The following is a 15,249-nucleotide window of genomic DNA, read 5'->3' on the forward strand; positions in this document are numbered from 1 at the left end:
TCTCCCGATAACCGTGGTCGTCGCATTGTTTGCGTATATCTTCATCCCATACTGCTCACACTCATTTAGGTCCAGAATGAGATACAATTAAAGTTAAAGAATTAAATATTTGGAAATTATGTTTTGGGTCGTCATAAAAGTGTTTGATTATACAATTTTAATTGTTAGCGTATATTTTATTTTATTTTCAATCTCAGCTATGTAATTTCATTTAATATTCAAATTGACTTTATTATAATTTTGAATTTATAGCCCAGTACTTTTTTTTAATATTAACTTAAAATTTTAGTTGCCACTACATTATGGTAAATCGATACGCAATATTTACATTTGGCTTATAGTTGCAGTTTATCCAAAAATCTGATTTGTCAGAAAAGACGAAAAACTAGTGCAGTTATACTCCACACGGTGATTTTCCTACTGAACTTGAGGCAGATAAATTCCAGTTTGACTGCAAACGAGCAGTTTATCACATTCCCTGCATAATTCTGCACCGAAGCATAATTCAGTCCCATAGTTCATAATTCGGAGAAAGTGCAGGTTGATTCTAGGCGAATTATTTATATACACTCAGCTTCTAGAACTTCACAAGTGAAAGTGATAAATATTCTGTTTAAGAAGAAATATCCATACTCAGAACGAGTATCTAGCCCAAGATTTCTTGATATATAGTCACGAATGCTGACCGCTAAGCCACGAAGCCGTATGTTACAGTACACGCTTTTTATACCATAACTTTTATCAGCTTTGATAGATAACGTCATCTATTGTTTCTGCAACTAACAGAGTAACTAAGGGTACGTACAAGACGGAGCCTGGTTGGTAGTTGGTAGCCTGACCGGTTACCTAGTCGGAAGGAATGCCCGAATGTTAAGCAATGGAGACGTGCAAGACGAGGCCTGGTCGGTAGACTCCTACGTAGCCTGTTAGCCCGTTGGTAGCTCGTAGAATGAATCACCTCATTTTTCCAGCTACCAACCACCTAAATATCTTTACTGCGCATGCGTCCGTAGAACTTCTCCATGTACTAAACGCCTACTGCTCGTCATTTCGACGCATATAATGGATTGGAAAAAATTAATTTCAAAGAATAATAATAATAATAATAATAATAATAATAATAATAATAATGTTCATTGCCAGAAAAATACAATACAAAGAAATTGTAAATTTACAACATTCTAGCACTCCTCTCAAAGAGATTGTTCTCGTGCTCAGGGTAGGATTCGATAAATAATAAATGTAGACGCATAAATTACAACATAATATCTGAAAATTAATCATTACATATAACAAATTGCTTACATACATTTTTAAATTTCAAACTGTCGAAGATAAATAAATTTGCGTATCGTTATTACTTTGTTATAAATTCTCGGGCAGGTATTAGTACTTTGGTTGAAAGCAGTGCTCGTTAAAAACTTGGGTTCCAACAGACGTATCGTATTCATGCTTTTGGTTTTGTTTGTGAGTAGGCTATATTATCTGAAATATGTGTGATTTTTATATATAAAATTTAATAATGCATTGATATAAATTTGATGTATTTTCAAGACTTTAAATTGTAAAAACAATTTTTCGGTAGGATAATCAATGTTTACATATTTTGAAATCAGGTTCAACCCGACCACAAAAGCCCATATCTTATAGTTAAATTGTGAGATAGAGTAAGAGTTGAAATGGATACTAGATACTAACAGAGGTAAAGGTAGCTCCTTCACATGCCATAAAGGCACTTCGGGGCATGAAGATAGAGTCCCATGCTTTCTTGATCTCAGCACTAGAATAAGGTGTTGTGAAATGGATACCAATAATAAGTAACTTTGTAAATGAATAATTTATATTTTACAGAAAGTGACGATTTTAGAAACAATATAGACTAATTATGGTACTGATCTTTTATCAATTAATAGTATTAATACGTATTATTTTATCAATGTTCTATGTGTATCAGAATGAACAATATGGGATTTAATGAAAGAGTTTTATTAAGACGCTTTCCAGAAAAGTGGAATTATTTACGTGGTTATCTCCGTACTGAAAATACCCAAATACTTGAAGACCAATACAATCCATCCTGGCACTTTATAAGTCGTTATTGTTTTTAAAGGCAATTTTGAAAAAGCAGAGTAAGTTCAGCTGCACTGACTGGTAGGCGCAAACAAACTTCATTCTGATCAGCCCGACCTTCTGTCCAGCCACCAGCTAGCTTAAGAACGTCCAACACGGTAACCAGCCAGGCTTCGTCTTGTACACTTCGAGTTTCTGCCCAAAGATGAACTAGGTTACGAGCGACCAACTCGGTAAAGAACCAGGCTCCGTCTTGTACGTACCCTTAGGTTGTATTGCATTCTACAAATGCTACTATAGCTGTTTCAGAATAAGAAGGCATATGATCTAAGCCAATTGAGTGCCAGGAGCAGTACGACGTTGTCACACGGTGCACGGTTCACGAAATGTGGAAGACAGAGACAACAGATAAGGACAGAAAATATCAGTCACCCTGGGCCGAGATCTGTTCCTTCATTGTGTGTAATGTTTAAATATAATTACTCTTACTGAAGTAATTTTCATCCCAATTTTTATTACTTCTTCGCTTCACAGATCAGTAGAACTTGGAGTCAGTAACTTGCGAAATGAAATGACATATGTAGATATTTACTTTGCTATTGTCTGAGAAAGAATGTCTTAATTCTGTTTCAGACTTCCTTGTACAGCAAAGCTGAATTTATTATTGTTTATTTCTCCAGAGGAAAGGTGAGATAGAGTTTGTTTGTAGGAGCAGTCTACGAATCTAGCGATATTAAAACGTAAACAGATCTGCAGATACGTAATTTAGTATTGACATTGAAGTTGAAAAGTATTTTATTTTTCCTCTGTTAAATGAAGCCTATATAATTTAATTCTGTAGCTTATATTTACATAGGGGTCCAGTGTTCTATATTCTGGTTACGAAACTGGCTATAATGCAACGTAATCATAATGTGTGTTCATATATAATTCAGTACTCATACTGAAACTGTAGATTATTTTATTTTTCTCTGTTAAACTAAGTCTATCTATATATTATTTTAATGTACCGACGTACATATGATATTTCCATGCAGATATTCTGCGTCATCATACGATGAAAGAGTAATGGAACGAAGAAAAATTCTCTCCGGCGCCGGGATTTGAACCCGGGTTTTCAGCTCTACGTGCTGATGCTTTATCCACTAAGCCACACCGGATACAACTCCGACGCCGGTTAGAATCGTCTCAGATTAAGCTCCAACTCTTGGGTTCCCTCTAGTGGCCGCCCTCTGCACTACGTCATAGATGTCTATGAACGCAGGACCGAAGTCCACACATGTGCTAAGGTGCACTCGATATGAGTGACTAGTTGGCCGGGATCCGACGGAATAAGCGCCGTCTTTACGCATATCTTATATATTATTTTAATGTACCGAAGTACATATGATATTTCCATGCAGATATTCTGCGTCATCATACGATGAAAGAGTAATGGAAAGGAGAAAAATTCTCTCCGGCGCCGGGATTTGAACCCGGGTTTTCAGCTCCGTTCCATTACTCTTTCATCGTATGATGACGCAGAATATCTGCATGGAAATATCTTATGTACTTCGGTACATTAAAATAATATATATGATATGCGTAAAGACGGCGCTTATTCCGTCGGATCCCGGCCAACTAGTCACTCATATCGAGTGCACCTTAGCACATGTGTGGACTTCGGTCCTGCGTTCATAGACATCTATGACGTAGTGCAGAGGGCGGCCACTAGAGGGAACCCAAGATTTGGAGCTTAATCTGAGACGATTCTAACCGGCGTCGGAGTTGTATCCGGTGTGGCTTAGTGGATAAAGCATCAGCACGTAGAGCTGAAAACCCGGGTTCAAATCCCGGCGCCGGAGAGAATTTTTCTCCGTTCCATTACTCTTTCATCGTATAAGTCTATCTAATTTTATTTTATTATCTAATTTTTACGTATCTAGAGGTCCAGAGTTCCATATTCTGGCTATAAGAATATAAGCATATCTGTTCATATGTAGGCCTAATTCGGTACTCATATTGAAATTGAAGATTACTTTCTTTTACTTTGTTAATTAAAGCCTATCTAATTTTAATTAATCCTCAAGTTTACACGTACCTAGAGATCCAGGATTCTATGTTCTATCACTCTGGCCTATGGCAATATAAACCTACGAGTAAAGGTAGTTACGCAGAAGTGAATATGAAAACCGTAACCCAATAATACCGTTAATATATTGAAGGTAAAATTGTATATTAGAAAAAACGTATAAAGTCTAATAAATATGAAAAAGGTTTTTAAAATAGATATTGAGCTTAGGAATTATAAAATCTCCTCGTTCATAGCATGCCTGTATTTATTTTAAAAGTGAAATGCAATTAAATTGCTTTATCTTATAAAGTTTTCTAATGCTCTTAAGGAAGAATGTTGTTAATACTCTTCGTATAATTCATGGAAAAAAGAGGCAGGAGTGTTTATGTTTACAATATATGTTTATGCAATATGCATGTATAATATTCCAATGAAAAGTTAAAATCGTACCTATGGTTATTCTCAGCTTTCTTCTTCTTTCCACGTTCATAAATGGCACTGATAACGCATAACTACTAATATATTTCAAATATCATACGATGAAATAATACACAGTTCTGAAAATTGTACAAATAATAATTAACACGTTTGTTTTGCGTTATTTTCCAGGAGAGGTAAATTCAAGTATACCACCTGTTTTAATTGTCTCTTTGTCCTGTCCGAGAATATAAGATAACGTATGCACTTGTAAACCACACGCCTTTGCAGTCAGATTCTTTGTTTGTGAAAAACTGACACGCACTGCATCATAAGCTAGTCCTTTAGAAAAATTATATATAGAAAATACCATACTCCTCGCTTGTGAGTGTAGGACTATCCTTTTGCGTATAACAGATGAAATACCAGAGACAATTGCAATCCCTTCACGAGACATTGCTACGGTAAGTTACACATCACACAAGAGGACACAGTCCACATCTGAATTTGAAAATAAACAGAACCTATCTTAGTTTAACAGAGAAGGACTTCAGAGCAAAATATGTTCTATGTTGTAGGTTGGATATCTCTGTTTAGTCTTAAAGCGATAACACGCGAACCAGTTGACATACTCGTACAATTGTCATTCTTGTACAGTTGATTTCAGTATGTGTAGCTCTATCGAATGGCACAATTTAAAATTCATTACTAGCCATAAGTATTGTGCGCGCAAGAAAGAAACTAATATGCGACGCTTCAGCGAGACTTCGCGACGATTTAACTTGGCAACACCGCTTCACTGTCACTGCTTAGTCGACATAGACCGGCCTGAACTAGTTCCGCCTTATATGCCTTCTTATTCTTAAAGCGCTCTAGGAAAACAACCGTATTCTACAATATCACTTGATATTCTATGGTAGTCTACCGGAGCTTTATAACTCTACTGTAAATCTTTGGCAAATCCAAGATAAAATATTGGTTAGGCTAGGCTGAAAAAAATCTGTTTACCTTGTATCTTTTTTATAGAGAAGATGTTTATCGGATTTTCTATCATAATTTTTTGTGACACAGACCCTACAAGAACGTGATGACCACTCATTTTCACCCCCAATCAGAATACAGGTAAAACAATGTAACTTATATCTCTCAGAGCACCCTATTAGCCAAGGATATTTCTTATACCATGAAAACTGAAAATTTCTAGTTTGTCTTCCTCCACCCGTCATTTTAATATGTAAATGTGGTGTCGATCTTCTATCTTTGTAAGCACACTTTTATTTCATACGTCCAACTTGAAAACGGTTTCCCTTTTACTTCTGAGAATAATGACCTCAATGTCCTCTCAGTATGAGCCATTTTACAAAAAAAAAAAAAAAAAAAATGTAACACGCATGCACTTTTGATTAAACTAAACAACGCAGCGCTTTCATAGAAGACCAAGTTAGCGCGACGTAACATTGTAATGAAAGACTAGCCTCGTCTCGTACGGATACCCCCTCCCCAGTTCCCTCACAAGCTTGCGAGTCAAGGTCGTAGCCATGCTTTTACAGGCTTTTTGTCTTAAACTTGCTGCTAACACTGCTTTCTCCATACTGGAATGACTGCCAACAGTGAACTAATAGGCCTACTACTACTAGGAATAATAACTCAAATTTTTTGGTAGGTTAAGCCTCAAAAGCCTCATAAGAACTTGGTCACTGCTGTAAATCAATAATGGGAATTCAACACTTAACGAAATTTAGAAGCGTGACCACGTGCGGTTAAGTTTACCGCCTCTCTGGCCTCAGCGGAGGGAAAGGATATTGTTTTGATCAACTGTTAGCTTGACGTTGTTCTACCTTCGAGTCAATCGAGTGGCGTGACAATGAAACACGATTAGAAATAAGAGGGCGGTGACAGTTTGCGACATCAACAGTTTATTAGCGCGATAAGAGCTGGCCTGTCGAAGAGGAGAAGAAACGAGAGAGAAAAGGAGGTGTGGGTGTAGGTCGACTGCGCAGGTCAAAGTTCACATCAGTGTCGCAGCACCACTCAGTTGGCCGATTTATTCTTAACTCGTCAAAGTAGGCGCAAGTGAGACTGGAATGTCTGGCGTGACGAGTTCGAATACCATGAGAAGTCAACTACAAATTCAATTCTCTGTTTAACGAATTTGAAAGGCTATTCAGAGACAACCATCACACGTCAGGACAAATTGTGGAATGACACGACTGTGGAACCGAAGTACTAGGAGAAAATATGTTCCACAGTGCCTTTGTCCATCCCAAATACCAAATAATGTACGTGAATTTAACCCAGGCCTTGTTTACTGAGAACTTGCGACTAATAGACTGAGATACACTCGACATGAAATAAACAAAAACAAGGAAACAAAAGAGAAAATGAAAGAAAGCAAGAATGAAGTAACGAGGATATAAATAAGGCAAGTATATAGTAGAAAAGGAAAAGAGGAAATAAAGATATAAAGGGAAGAGAGTAAGAGGCAAGTGAGGAAGTATAGAAAGAGGATGAAGGCAGAAATTCGAGAGAGAAGGAAGACAAACAATGAGAGGACGTAGACAGAACAAAGAGAGGACGAAGGCAGAACAAAGAGAGGATGAAGACGGGAACAAAAAAGAATAAGAGAATGAAGACTGAAACAAAGAAGAGAACGCAGACAGAAAAGAAGAGGAGGGAGACAGAAAAAAGAGAGGAGGAGATAGAAAAGAAGAGGAAGACAGAAACAAAGAGAGGATGAAGAGAATTAAGGCTACGACACACAAGCTAAGGAAAAAAAAATAGCTTTAATGAAGGTATATGGAATGGCACACACAGAGCGCTAAACTAAGCTAAGGAATGCTAAGCTACGCAAGCTAAGTTTCACAGATCGCCTAGGAGGCGATTTTCGTAGTTGTAGCTGGCTTCGCGCATGCGCATAATCAGTTGTTTTCCCGGCATTTAGCAGACGGTTGTGTGTGTAGGCCAACTTTAATAGTTATTTTATTGTTCGTACTAATTACCATGGAAGGAAGACCAAGGGAGGAAAGATTGATTGTAGAAATACAAAAATAGCCCTGTCTCTATGACACGAGTTCAAATTATTATAGGGACACAACCAGGAAGGACAACTGTTGGCAAGAAATAAGTGGAACTCACGGGATTGATTGTACGTATCTTTTATTCTTTTACATAACTATTGTACCCACTATAATTTAGATACTACTTATAGTTTGGTAATATGCTTTTCACTCTATGAAATTAATTTATAAAATTGCGTTAAAGTTTATATTGCTAACTTATTGAGGAGTTCATTTCAAACAGTCAATCTTGATTTTTTCCTCTATGAACATAAGCTATTTGATATGATACACTTCCTTCATTCATGAAATAACGCATAAACTCTTGCCTAACATTGAAAGCCTCTTGCATAGGATTACAACCTACAGGTGGAATCGAATCAAGGCATGCGTCTTGTGTTAACATTTCCTATTCACATTGTCCTACTGGTGTCACGTATATATTCTGCGTCATATAACTGTGAAGAATACACGTTGCGTTTACAATTGTATCAACTAGTTCCACCCTGGATCTAAAATGTTTTTCATAAACCCCCCCATTGCGAAACCAGAATGTCAGAAATATTTTCAAAAATACGTCTGGCTCGTGAGAGTCGGTAATTGAACACACCTTTTGGCCCATTGTTGTGAACCTGATCACGGGGAAAATGTCGCATGAGATATCTCTTCAATGGGAAAGCCTCATCCCCAACAAATGCGAAAGGTAAACTCGGACCATGTGATACCAATGGCTCATCTGCAGGTATATTTAAAGACCCATCTTTCAATGTCTTCCCGAATATACTATTTGAGAAAACGCCACCATCACTATTTCTTCCTTCGGCACCCACATCGATCACTGTAAAACAGTAATATGCGTCTACAACTGCTAACAGTGCGATGTGTTCTTGTAATTATAGCACGTTGTTTCACTATTGGATGGGGCACGATAAGTATATGTTTTCCATCAATAGCCCTTAAACAATATGGAAAATTCCATAGTTTTCCAAAATTTTGGTATCATTTTCCATTTTTCCTCTGATGGTATACGTAGCACTTTGTCCTGTAGTCGATTCAGATGGCTTCAGAAACGTCATTTACTAAGGATGATACAGTTGAGGCTCCAGTTCTGTAACTATATGCTTTCGTTTTAAATCTGTCCCCAGTTACCAGATAACTGAAAGATACATATTGTTTTAGGCAAAGAAGTAAAAAATATGTGGAAAAAACTCAAGGATTGCTTCAGAGAGGCAATCAAAAGACAGAAAGAAACAAAATGTGGACAAGGAGCAGTGAAGATTAAAGAATGGAAATTTGAAAAATAAATGCAGTTCCTATGTCTACAAGAAGGTATGCTTACATAATATGTAATATGAGAAACCAATCTTTAACAGTAACAATGAAGGTAATAAATGTGGAAATAAAGAATTTGTCTCAACAGTGCGTTATACTGCCTAAACAGTAATAAGCAATATAAATGTCTTTTTACTTGATTTACACAGACAGGAATGGTTGTAACATTAAAAAAAGTTTTAATTTTATTAATGGTACTATTTTTTAAGTTGGTTATTTAACGACGCTGCATCAAATACTAGGTTATTTAGCGTCGATGAGATTGGTGATAGCGAGATGGTAATTGGCGAGATGAGGCCGAGGATTCGTAATGGTACTATTATTGTGTGTATATAGAATATATATATATATATATGTGTGTGTGTATAATTATTATCGAAAGTAAAAATAAAATAAATCGCAGTACATACAGTAGGCTCTATAATACTTTATCTTTTTTTAGCAATATCTATGTTGCATATGATTGAGTCCCCATAAGTGGCCTCCAGTTATCATCTGATACACATATGTTTCCTTACAGCACCTACAGAAACTTTCAGATAACTCAAAGTCAAGGTGAAGAGAACTCGCAGCATGACTTTGCCGAGACTGAAGATAGCGTTACTGAAAACAATGATGAACCAACTATATCAGGATGTTCTGTTGCTGCTACTACAGTAGTTGATAATTCTCCAATAGCCATCCAACCACCCAGCCATCCAACAAAAAAGCAAAAAACCAGCCTTGGATCGAGCAGTGCTGAGAAAGTAATTGAATACCTGAAGACACGCAAAGAGAATACAAATCCAATCGACATTTTTCACATCTATGTGTGAATCCACAAAAAAAAATTGCCAATAGATTTACAAATGCAAGTGAAGCGTGAAATATTTCATACAGTTATGACAGCAGAAGAAGAAAATTTTGCCAGAACAAGTCAAGGACAAAATTTCGCTCTAATTTCACCCCCCATAAACACAGATTCTTCCACCCAACCTACAGTTGTAATTGTGAGCCAGAATAATGATACTCAACGATATGGTGTAAACATTGCTAATGAATTTTGCTAAAACTTTCGTTGCTTGTGACACTAAAATATAAATAAAATATCTTATTTAGGAATAGGTGGTTGTTACGTGTGATGAATTTAGTGAGTATCTGTCCAATCTTCCTGAGAATATAAATGCTCAACTGGAACTATCTGATACTTCAGCGAGTGAATTATTATCGAACTTTAATAAGCCCAACTTGGTTTTCAAATGGAAATTTATATTTCTACAGATGATGTTCTAAAAATTGTTTCGTCCATGAAAAACACAAGTAGTAAAGATTATTATGATATTTCTAATAAGTTTATGAAACAAATCATTCAATGTATAGTAGGTCCACTGACTGCATGTATTAATTATTGTCTTAGCACTGGCGTATTTCCTGATGCTTTAAAGATTTCCAAGGTGATTCCTATTTTTAAGAAGGGCAACGATACGGAACCCAGTAGCTATAGGCCAATTTCGCTTATTTCTGTTTTTGCTAAAATATTCGAAACTGTAATAAACAATCAAATTTGTGAATACTTTGAATCTAATAACATGTTTTCTAAATCTCAATATCGATTCAGATATAATTCTAATACAACCAAAGTTGTTATTAGTTTCATTAGTTATATTTTAGAAGGTCTTGAGGACCATAAATTCAGTTCTGCTACATTTTGTGATTTAAGTAAGGCTTTTGACTGTGTTTCGCATGATGTTATATTAGAAAAATTACAATATTATGGTATTAGAGGTAATTAATTAAAATTATTTGTGTCTTATTTTAGTAACTGTCAGCAGTGTGTCTTCATTGATGGCAATAAATCTAAGCTCATGAATGTAAAATATGGTGTGCCTCAAGGATCAGTGTTGGGTCCTATCCTATTTTTAATAATGGTTAATGATTTGATGTGCAATGTCTCTGCTTATTCTGTGGTATTCGCTGATGACGCCACTTTCTTGACAAGTCATAGTGACATTAATGAATTGAAAACTCTTAGTAATTCCGTTTTTAATAAAGCCAAGAAATGGTTTAGTTCTAATAAATTTCTTTTAAATGAATGTAAAACTGCATCTTTGTTGTTTTGTAGTACAGTCATGGAAAATAATAATTTTAAACTTCTTGGTATTACTGTGGACAGCACACTTACTTGGGCAGACCATGTTGAGTCTGTTTGTAAAAAATTGTCAAGAGTAATATTTCTTCTGCGAAATTTGAAAATGTACTTTCCGAAGAATTACATTAGAGTTGTCTACTTTTCTTATTTTTATAGTATACTTTCTTATGGACTACTTTTATGGGGTAATAGTTCTCATACTAATAAGGTACTTATGTTACAAAAAAAAAGCTATTAGAATTATAACTAATTCATCAATGAAGGCACACTGCAGACCGTTATTTGTAAATGAAAAATTATGACTGTAACATCACTGTATATTTATCAAGCCCTAAATTTCGTCAAAGAAAATTCACTTATGTTGACGCATATGAATGATGTTCATATATACAACACCAGAAACCGTGACCTTTTTGACATACCTAAGTATAGGTTGACTAAAACAATGAATAATTATTTTATTATGTCGTTAAAAATAGCAAATAAATTTCCGAGATATCATTTTAATCTTGAAAGGAAGTCTTTTAACAGACTTGTCTCGGGTTGGTTAATCAACAAACCATTTTATGAAATTAATGAGTTTTTTAATGTCAACTTTGTTGAGAGTTTTTGATTTAATTTTATTGTTTTGTTGTTTACTTTTTATTACTGACTTTGTCAATTGCACAATGTTGTGTGCTCTGACTGTACAACACTGAATATACTGAATGTAAAATTCAGTACCATAATATTGAAAATATAGCGAACATAGTAATGTTATGTTCTTACCTCAAACATATTTCTAATCTTTCTTTTGGTGTTATAGATTCTCTCCAATTTGTACATTTTAAAAATATCATTATCAATAATAGAAAGAAGTCCATGAAACTGTTCTTGATTTAGCCGAAAGTAACTTTTAAATTCTTCATTATTTCCAAGCAATTCTTGAATCAAATGATGAAATTCACCATGTACTCCTCTCCATATTCCAATATCACGTATCCAAAATCGTCTGCTAGTTCTGTTTCCCTCTCTTTCTTCATCTTCCATGACAGCAGCTAATAAAATTGCCTCCCCTTCAAATATTGTAGTTGAACATCCAGCCATTTTCAAACATCTGTTTTACTTAGCTTATCTTAACTACCGTTTCGTGTCATAACACATCATAGCTTAGCATTGGTTAGCTTAGCTTAGATTTCTGTGTGTGGTAACCTTTAAGAGTGAATGAAAATCCAATAAAGAGGGGAAGACAGAAACAAAGAGAAGACGAAGATAGAAAAGAAGAAGATGAAGACAGGAACAAAGGGAGGGCGAAGACAGAAAAGAAGAAGAGGAATACAAAGAGAGGATGAAGAGAATAAAGATAAGATAAAGACAGAAAAAGAGGGGAAGAGAGAAACAAAGAGAGGACGAAGACAGGAACAAAGAGAGAAGTAAGACAGAAAATAAGAGGAAGAAAGAAACAAAGAGATGATGAAGATAATAGAGGATGAAAACAGAGAAAAGAGTGAATACAGAAACAAAGAGAGAAGGAAGACAGAAAAGAAGAAAAGGAATGCAGAAAAGAAAGAGGGGATGACAGTAATATAGAGAGGATGAAAACAGAGAAAAGAGGAATACAGAAACAAACACGGGACAAAGAGAGAAGGAAAACGGAAAAGAAGAAGAGGAAGACGGAAACAACAAGAGGAGGAAAGGAGAAACAAAGTGAGAACGTAAACAGAAGGGAAGAGAGAACGAAGACAGAAGATAAGTGGAAGATAGACACAAAGGGAAGAGGTGGAAGGAAAGTAGGAGAATATAAAACAGAGTGTGAAAGAACTAAACATGGAGGTTGGAAAGATAGAAATAATGAAAAGAAAGGCAAATATAGAGCTGAGAATAGAAACGAAGAGAGAATGTGGTTCAAGAAAAAAATTATGGGCTGAAACAAAGAAAGTAGTGAGGGAATAAATAAATGAAATGGAAGAGAAAGAAGTACTTAAATTGAAAAATGAGAAATCAAAATTAGAAAAAGAAACTAAAGTAGGACTAATGAAAGAAAGAAGTAAAGGACAAATGTTGGAACACAAGCAGAAAGGAAATAGGGAAGAGAAAAGAAAAATAACTACAGAAACGACAAGAACGGGAGATAAAATGGAAAAAAGAAGAGAGAGAGAATAGAAATTACAATTGCATGAATCTTAAATGAGAGTAAAGATAAGTTAGGGGAATAGTGAACAAGTAGCAGGAAAATGCAGAGAGAAACACTGAAAAAAGGGATCGTAAGAGAGAAAAAAAAAAGAGTTTTTTGAATTAAAAAATGAGTATAGAGGAAAAGTTAATACCAACAGAAAGAAAAAAAAAAGTGGAAACAGCTTTAGAGGTAGGAACAATGACGCAAGTAAGAGCAAAATAAGTGATAATGTAAATGTACTGAGAAAAATGGTAAAACGAAAAAATGGCATTATGACTCGGAGTAAGATATACAGAGAAAACGGGAAAAGATAGTGAGAAAGAAAATAAAGAAGAAAGAAGTAAATAGAAACAAGGAAAAAAAGAAAAGAAAAGAAAAACAGTAAAATAAAATGCAAATGAGCAGATAAATATATACGTATAAACAAATGCAAGAATTAAGTGAGACCTATTATAAGCTTACCGGACTGTTGAATTACACACGATTTGCTGTGTCCTAAGAGTTGATGCACTTGAAAATTTTCTCCGAAATGATTAATATGTTACCATAACTTGTGTAACTCTACGTTCATTTTAACGATCAATCGAGGAATAGCAATAAAAGTGGAAATAAGAAGTGTTAGTTTTACGATAATAAGATATTTCGTACTTTATAAGATTTTTCTACACCGTAGACGGTTCGAAAAATCATAAAGCATAACGATTGAGCCATGCTGCCCTACGACACTGACCCCATTCTACGTGTTCAAGAACAGTTAGAATCCCATTTCTATGGCAGCTATATGAATATGTGGTTTTAGGTCACCTGCTACTGTGACTTGAGCGGCGGATAAAAAAAATATACCGCTTAGGTCGAGTGCATATGGGGAAATACATTTCTTGAACTGAGTCACCAAGACTTTAAAGACAGTATGGGTTGTAAATGGACTTTCTGCCTTTGCATCGACAAGAGGTTCTTCCTTTCCTATCGCACGAGTTCAACGTTTCAAGAGGTTCTTCCTTTCCTATCGCACGAGTTCAACGTTTATTTTCTAAAGTGTCCCGTTTTGTGCCAAAAAAAAAAAAAAAAAAACAGAATTTTGACTTCAAGCTGTGTCTGACAATTATACAATAGCCGCAATCTTAAAGGTTTAAGTTACGTGTTCTTGAAAATTATCCTATCCAAATTTTTATCTAATATTAAGATTATAGATCTTTGCTACACATTCACATGCATTATGTATACATGCATTGTTAAACGTAATACTGAAAAATAAAAAGTAGAGACTAATTAGCCTATCTTCAAGAAAAAGTATCGAATACCTGAACATGCAGGTCCAAATAACATATACATAAAATAACAAGTATGCACTATATGTATGTAAGCCCATCGGATCGCGAGCGACCTCTGGTGATCCCATAAGTTATGGAGAAATTCTCAACGAATTTTTAGTAGGGTGCGTCAGTCACTCCCTAACACTTTAACCTAAGAATAACACAAAAACCCAAGAAACAATTCCTAATCAAGGAAAAATTAATTGGCAGAGTCTAGAATCGAACTAGAAACTTCCTTGTTAGAGCCAGAGTTGCTGACCACTAGACTAAGAGGCTGACTAAGAGAACGTGTAACTACTTATATAATAAATAATAGCCATCCTATTCGATGAGAGGCAATTGCTTGACGTGTAGCAAACTTCATTAAGGCAGTTGTGCGAAAACGATCAATATACTGCGGGAATACATGTATCAGTAAGGGTCATCAGGCGATGCAGTATATTGATTTAATATGTAATTAGCTACCGTACCAAAAATGTTGTCGGAGCCAGTAGGGATATAAAAATTAGAATTTGATTGAATGTGTACATAACCGATCGTCGTGGTCAGTCTGTTAGGGAAGTTAGACGTTCTCCGTATCAGAATCGCTAATCGAGTACATAAGTTCATAGCCCATAGGAATGTATATTAATGTAGCGCTGTGATATTACTAAAATATCTGAAAACTCATTACCTTAAAAAAAATAAGCCGTAAAGTACAGAAATTGAAGTAAGTAGGCCTACTT

At 35.4% G+C, this 15,249-nt stretch overlaps 1 protein-coding gene across 2 annotated transcripts in view; it reads right to left on the reverse strand.

Annotated features, from left to right (window-relative positions):
* FMRFaR (FMRFamide Receptor) overlaps positions 1-15,249 on the reverse strand; it is a 1,501,661-nt gene that overhangs the window by 467,528 nt on the left and 1,018,884 nt on the right. The gene's annotated exons all lie outside the window — the stretch shown is intronic.

The sequence above is a fragment of the Periplaneta americana genome, chromosome 8, assembly GCF_040183065.1.
Source record: "Periplaneta americana isolate PAMFEO1 chromosome 8, P.americana_PAMFEO1_priV1, whole genome shotgun sequence".
Lineage (NCBI taxonomy): Eukaryota > Metazoa > Arthropoda > Insecta > Blattodea > Blattidae > Periplaneta > Periplaneta americana.